The sequence below is a fragment of the Lactuca serriola genome, chromosome 3 (genome assembly GCF_051521515.1).
Source record: "Lactuca serriola cultivar US96UC23 chromosome 3, Lser_US96UC23_V15, whole genome shotgun sequence".
NCBI classification, from domain to species: Eukaryota; Viridiplantae; Streptophyta; class Magnoliopsida; order Asterales; family Asteraceae; genus Lactuca; species Lactuca serriola.
Window position 1 is genome coordinate 124,943,643 of NC_136410.1, and position 8,203 is coordinate 124,951,845.

Below are 8,203 nucleotides of genomic sequence, written 5' to 3' on the forward strand. Positions count from 1 at the left end.
AAGAAGCTCTACTACTCAAAACACTAGATCTAGTATCCCAAGTCCCCATTGTCACATAAAGCTTCAATGGTTACGTTCATGCGTGGTAGTTTTTGTTCCAACATACCAAAACATGATCTCACAATGTGTTAAGCACAATATCCTTCATATGGGTGAATAAATTTGGGACCTTTAGACTCTGGGGACCTCACAAGGTCCAAATCTGAGGTCTAAACCTCAAGACAACTCTACAAGCTCAAAACCCCAAATAAAGGTGGCATAAATCCTAAGCTTCCAAAAATCAAGAGATTTATCCACAAGAATGATAAAGGTATGAACTTTTCAAATTTTACAGAAGCTCTTAGATGCCAGCCAACATATCCAAAAGCCTCTTCTCGTTCCTTGCTTGAATTCCATCTCTTCTTCTCCAAAGATGTACCAAATTACTCAATATAAGCTCAACATTCTCTCTTTTAGCTCAAAAAAGCGACTAGGGTTTCTCTCAGTGAAGTTGGGCAACTCATGAGCTGCAAATGAGGCTATAAGTTTCTTTATATAGGTCCCAAACCCGGGGATTTAGGGTTTCACTACCCAGCACCTACTCGGCGAGTCCGCAAACTGACTCGTCGAGTCCGTTTATTAAGCCCATGTGGATACTCGACTCTACTCGATAAGTTGGACTCACAACTCGTCGAGTCGCCCCATAATTCTCAGAATTTACTCTTAATATGATATACTTGAAAATCTGGATGTTACATCAAAAAAACGGATATAGAATCAAATGTGTGAATTGATAATCGAGTTTAGGGTAAACACCAAAGATCTAGATCTAGAATATATCCAAGAAACACGTAAAACCCTAAGAGAACTCAACAGAGAAGTAGCGATTAATTACACTATATCCTGCTCTGATACCAATTTTAGGAACAATAAATTAGATCGAAAGATTCTATAATAATGGAGTGAATTTAAGTGAAGAACAATGAAGATCAAACGTGTGTTGAATGCTTTGATTAAACAATTCTAGAAGAGTTCAGAAGAACTTCTCTGTAAGAGCGTACAAACGGCTGTTAGGGTTGCTAAATCGTAAAAAGCATTAACCCTAATTTTACATGCATGCACTATATATAGGCTAAGACTAGAAAGACCAAAACAAAAATGGATAGGCCCATCTCGAAATAAATAAATCTATACAAGACATATTTGACACAACACTAATAAACCTAACAAAAATAAATATGGTGATATATAAAATGTTTCTTTTATAGTATAATATGATGATATGATATGATATGGTATGATATGATATCCTAATACTTTTGTTTTGGTGTTTTGAGAGAGAAATGAAATGCAAGATAATCGATTTTAAAGTATAAAAGTTTTTAACTTTTGCTTGGAACATCCATCTTCCTTTTATACAAGGAAGATGGGATTTAGAAGGTAATTGTCTTCCATATTGGCGCTAAAGTAGTAGTTAGAATGGTGGTTATAGGACACAACCGACACTTACATCATCATAATGTCATAACCGGTATTTTCTCTAGAAATATATATCCCGACTCTACTCCTTAAACCTCGTAAGGGGCGTTGCTCCTAGACCCTGCTTGGGTGCTGCCCTTTGGAACCCTGCCAGGAGCTCTGCAACAGACCACCGTATACTCGACTCAATATTCAACGTTCCGAGCACACATCCCACACCTTCTGTCTCAGATAGTAATTAAAGTCATTCTGTCTCGATAATAATTATAATTAAACTAAAATATGCTAGTCAATCTTGATAATAATTATAATTAAACTAAAATATGTTGATAACACCAAATATCAACAATATACACATCATACCAAAACTTAATACGAAGAATTCTATAAAAATACGGAACTCATATATAGATTCTTCTTAGGGAACAAAATTCCAAAAACTTCGATTAGATTAATGTTGATTTTTGGGTAAATGACACAAAAAACACTATTTTTACACAGAAATTCGATTTTGACACCGTGTTTTTTTTTTTTGTGTCAATTTTAACAATGTGTTTTCCAATTTGTTACAATTCTGACAACTTGACCGGTTAACCAGGCTACATGCTGACGTGGCATGATGACATGTCAGTTTTGATGACGTGGCATGATGACATGATATGCTTACGTGTCAAAATTAAAAAAATTTTCTCACAAAAAACACTAAATTTTCATTTTTTTTTCGATTTTGACACTAAGTTTAATTTTTTATTTTAACTTTGACACTATGTTTTTTTGTTCTAAATCGAACATCATTTTTTCCAATTTTGGTCGATGTTGACAATTTTCGATTTGAAATCGTATAAATATATTTTTTTTTATTAATTTTAAACCGTATAAACGTATTTTTTCGTTTAAAAACCACATTTTTATTTAAATACAAGGTGTTTTTTTTTTTTCTTACATTCAAAGCATTAGTTATATCATAAGAATCAAACTAACCATAAGCTTTTAATAAGATGTAAAAATTTGATAGATTGCAAACATGATATCTGAATTTTGATCGAGTACACGCCTCCAAATCTCCAAACACATTTTAAAATGTATAAATATTTTTTTAATACATTTAAACCATATAAATATATTTTTTTTTCACACTCAAACCATATTTTTATGTATAAATATGTATTAGTTGTATAAAAATTGTATTTTATATTAAATATGCAACTTTAAAATGTGTTTGGAGGTTTGGAAGCGTGTAGTCGATCAAAACTCGGATATCAAGTTTGCAACCCATCAAATTTTTACATCTTATTAGAAGCTTATGGTTAGTTTGATTCTCATGATATAACTAATGTTTTGAATGTAAGGAACAAACACCTTGTATTTTAATAAAAATGTGGTTTTTAAACGAAAAAAAATATGTTTATACGATTTTAAATTTAATAAAAAAGATATATTTATACGGTTTCAAATGGAAAATAGACAAAATTGAACAAATTTGATAAATAATGTTCAATTGGAACAAAAAAAAACATAATGTAAAAATTGAAATAAAAAATTAAACATAGTTTCAAAATCGAAAAAATATGAAAAGATAGTGTTTTTTGTGGAAAAAAAAATCAATTTTGACACGTCGGCATATAATGTCAATATGTCACCCCATCAAAACTGACACATAATCATGTCAAATCAGCATATAACCTGGTTAACCGGTCAAGTGGTCAGAATTGTAATAAATTTGAAAACACAGTGTCAAAATTGACAAAAAAAAAACACGATGTCATAATCAAATTTGTGTGTAAAAATAATGTTTTTTTGTGTCATTTACCCTTGATTTTTTTACATAATATATCAAACCCATCTAGTAGGAACAATAACTTAGCTCTTTAGGTATGCATGTGTTTGTGAAGCTTACACGAAGTAAGTTTGTGTGCCATATACATATCCGTAACAATGCAAATTTTGTTGCCCCTACTCTGTGAATTCGTCTATGGTTAGCAGTTTTTATTTTGGATTTATAAGGAAAGTGGTACAACGTCGGGCCACATCTCGTGATGGACCATCACTAATTTACATCATGTCCAAAGTTTATTTGAGATACAAAGTCCTTTTTCTAACGATATTCACAAAAGCAACATGATTTTTAAGTACATAATTTGGAATTCAAAACTTTTGATTTAAAATTTTCTATTTAACAAAATAGCTGACTCCTAATTTGGAATTCAAACTTTTGATTTAAATTGTTCTTTCATCACGTTAAAACGCTAACATGTTAATTTTTCGGATTATCAACATCATTTAAGGTTTTGAGAACATATGCGCATTTGAGCAATGGATTAAACGTAAATAAATTAAAAAATCTTTAAAAACAGCTTTGAGATGTAATTTTTATATGAAATATCTGATTTTCTTTGAAATATCTACATTGAAATATATACTCTGAAACATTTATTAGATATATAAAATTTTGATATAACATCAAGTAATACCAAAACAAATAAAATCACTAGTAACTTACACGAATGGTCCATGAAGTTAGTGTTATTTGTGTGTTTGGTTTTCATTTTATTTATTTATTTATTTATTTTAATTTGAATAGTCTCTATTATATGGTTTTATTTTTTTAGAATATAAAGTTAGTTTTCATTTTTAATTTGGAAACTCTGAAGTATATATATATATATATATATATATATATATATATATATATATATATATATATATATATATATATATATATATATATATATATATATATATATTTTTTTTTTTTATTGGCTCTATTTACAAAAAACATTACCTCTATTTTTTTTTGTTTAACCATTGAAACTCATAACACTTGCAAAACAACCATTGTAACGGGTTAGTATTGTATTTAAGAGTTAAACTGTACAAAAAAAAAAAAAAAATTTGTGGACATTTTTTCATTAATAAAGTTAAAGTTTAAGAAATTATGTGAAGATTTTCTTGTTTATATATACTAAAATTAATTGAATGAAACTTATATTTATTTATTGAAAAGCTCAAAATAAAGATATTTTTTTTATAAAAAAAACACGGTAATGATAATTTATATATATCATTTTTGGAAGTTTTTGTGATTCTCATTAATAAATATCATTACAATAACTATAAAGATATCATTTATATCCTATATAACTTAAGTGGATTTTGTTCACAATCGAACGATACTTCATAAAATAAAGGCTTGTCAGAGGTTGTTATTCCTACATAGAGCTCCATTATACATACTATGTGGCCAAGAAACACACTTCTTACTGTAAATCAACAAAAGTCGGTTTTTTAAGTTCATTAAAGCTTTATATCTGTCATTTTTTCATTTTAACCTTTTATTAGGTTTTACACCATCGTAGTGAGTCGCCATTTCCATAAAAGACATCATATTTACACATCACCTCTATCACCCTTTTACCACCAACAACATCATCTTCACCACAAAAAACTAGTAGCCCCCACCAATAACATCATAGTCGTTCACCTACTATTCTTGCTCTTCACAACCTAGTAAAAAACTCAAAATGACAAAACTTAGTTAAATGTGAGGCATAAATGAACACAAATTTGGACTTAGGACATAACGACACATTTCTTGTAAATATGAGGGCTTTTATGGCAATAACTCTAATATTGTAACGTCCCAAAAATTACAAAGACATTATTGTTTCATTTTTAAAATAGATTAACCAATTAAACATTTGTTTCAAAAACCATTAAATAATATTTGATGGATTGGGAACTGTAACACCGTAAATTTCAAAACAATTTTTCTTTTGAAAATTTATAATTCTCAGTACATATTTCACAAAACATCATTATTAAATCACAAAAACATAGCTCCATGGTTAATAAAATGATAATCCAGGATCCTCTTAACTCTTTCTCTGGTGTGTACAATCAAGCCGGTGCCGTCCTGCGATCAAAATAAGAAAACCTGAAACACATAACACATAACACGGTAAGCACGAATCTTAGTGAGTTCCCCAAAATACCACATATAACACATATTAGCCACTCGAGGCTATAACTATGTGGACCCTCTGGTCCTAACTCTGTGGACCCTCCGGTCCTAACTCTGTAAACTCTGGAACATACACAACATAAATCACAAAGAAATAATGCAGTGTATTACATCATATAAATAACATAGAAAATGCTTTTTCACATAACTCTAATTACCACTCTAGGTAAAGTATAGTGAGAAGACTCACCTCGGATGAAGAACAGCTCCTATAATCACTGCTGCTACGTACCGGACTCTAACACTGTGCCAAACTCACAATAAATCTCAATTAGGAGCTAAGTCCAACCTCTCACTCATTGGGTCTAAAAATAGACCACCTAACAACCCATTAATACCCTAAGCCCTTTGGGCCCATCAAAGCCCAATAATAAATGGGTCCTCACATGGCCCAATTCCCAACCAAAAAGGCAATTCCAAACCAAGGGCCCCAAAGCTCATATATATATATATATATATATATATATATATATATATATATATATATATATATATGTACTCCGTTGGTCCAAGACTCTATGCACGAAGCCCAAACTCCAGGCCCAACACTGAAGGCCCAAAACATCACTTAGCCCAAAAGCCCACAGAGGGGTTACACGAGGCGTACCTCCTTTGGTACGCTCAGTGTACTCAAGTATGTACAATTCTAATCGGGGACCTCAGCCTAGTACGCAGGGCGTACTAGGATTATGTTGGGCGTACTCTCAGTTTTGATTAAATCAATTTCTGGGTCTTAACCCGTTAAGACCTTAACTCATCTCTTGGATCTGGACTTCCTAACATCTCTTACTCCTTAAAGTTATCGACTTTAAGCCTTTGCATGGATGATAAGGTCACAAGACATAAAAAATCTTACTTTCTTAACCCAAAACGCTCATAACTCATGCATGGGTAGATTCACACGATCAAGACCTTATTTTTATGGTTCTCCACCACTAGAAACACTTAAAAGGATAGGTTATTAATCTATGGAGTGCATCAACTCATAAAGCCTCAAGCTTGGGACCAAAAACCCTAAAATGGACCCTAATATGCACAAAACAAAAAGAGATGGAAAGCTTGGAGCTTTATACCTTCAAATGGTGCTCTAGCCCCAAGAAAGCTCAGATCCACAATCTGATCTTCAACTTCACTCCCTTCCATGCTCCTTCTTAACTCTTAAAAGTCCACAAGAACACAAACAAGCTCATCATGGCCACCACAAGCTTCAACAATAGATATTAGTGTTTGAGAGGGTTTAATAACTGAGGAAGGTGGACATAAATGAGACCATCTCTTTCTTTTTATAGGGACACTTCACTTAATTAGGGTTTCCTTCTGTGCCTAGTACGCCCAGCATACCTCCTGGTACGCCCAACGTACTAGGTGGCTCTTGCTTAAGAAACACACACGTCTGTACACTAAGCGTACGGATACGTACGCCCAGCATACTTCGCTGCCACACTTCTCCACTTTAGGGACTCTTCTTGACAAATCTTCAAACTTCCATAGGTTCTTTGATATAACTCCGATTCCAAAGATCCTCATACCTACGGAAAGGTGATGAGATGCTTTACGATTCCAGAAACTTGCCACAACCCGAGACTTCCTCATGCCTGGCTCGTGGCCCACGAACCCTAATCATGGATCATCCGAATCAGGATGTTACAATTCTCCCCCACTTAATCAGATTTCGCCCTTGAAATCGCTTCTTATCAACACTTAGATTGAAACCAAACCCAAGAGGCACCAATAAGAAGGACCTCATATCCCACCACTATCTTTCCATGGATACCTGAGTCCAAATAGGAACTCCCAAATCCAGAACCAAAATCGAACCCTCTGCAGCTAAGATAGCCCCTTTTTGACCTTCCCAAAATCGGGAACTCCAGTCGCTTGGCCCGCCGCCAAACTGTCCACTCATGTTATCACCATGATAGTCGCCTCTTGAACCTCAAACTCTAATAACTCATTTATACTCTATCTTTACAAGATAAAATTCAACAGTTGGCTATCGATCACTAATACCAATGCACCAAACAATCTGGATCACGCCCCAAAGAATGGAAGGGTTCACATCGCACCAGGGCTCATTCACTAAACTGCTATACTAACCAATCCGAATCGTGAATTCTCAACACTCTACCCTCAGACACAAGAGAATAATCGTGCTCGCTCAGAAGTGTCATCAGACACAAAGGTAACCATAATCCTCAGCTCCATTTCACATACCCCTTTTTAACACTAAGCACCAGGTCTGAACTCGACCCATCCGTTGAACCTCCAAGGTCCATTGCATTATCTCAACCGTCTCAATGGCTCCCTTCTTACAATAACTACCTCGATCCATAGTGACACACAATTCATGAAATTCGCTTTACCCCAAGCGAATGCTATACACCCACTGAAGGTCGACTCAACGCCAACCTATGTCGTCCACTACTCAAAGTTCCATGCATCTCGCGGTACTTCCCATACCCGAGTACTGACCTACACAGGTTTAAGACATCAGATGATAAACAATACCCCTCAATATGGAATCCATCTATGATTCCAGAATCTCATCTCGTCTATCCAACACGCCACCCAGACTCAACTCAACTCGAGAGTTTTGTCCGACCTGAAATAGGAACCATTCATCCCAAAGACCCACTCAACTCATGACTCGTGACCTGTAACTCATGCGTACTTCACTTATCTAATTCTTTCGGATTGTGATGCCCACACCTTATTCAGAATACAATG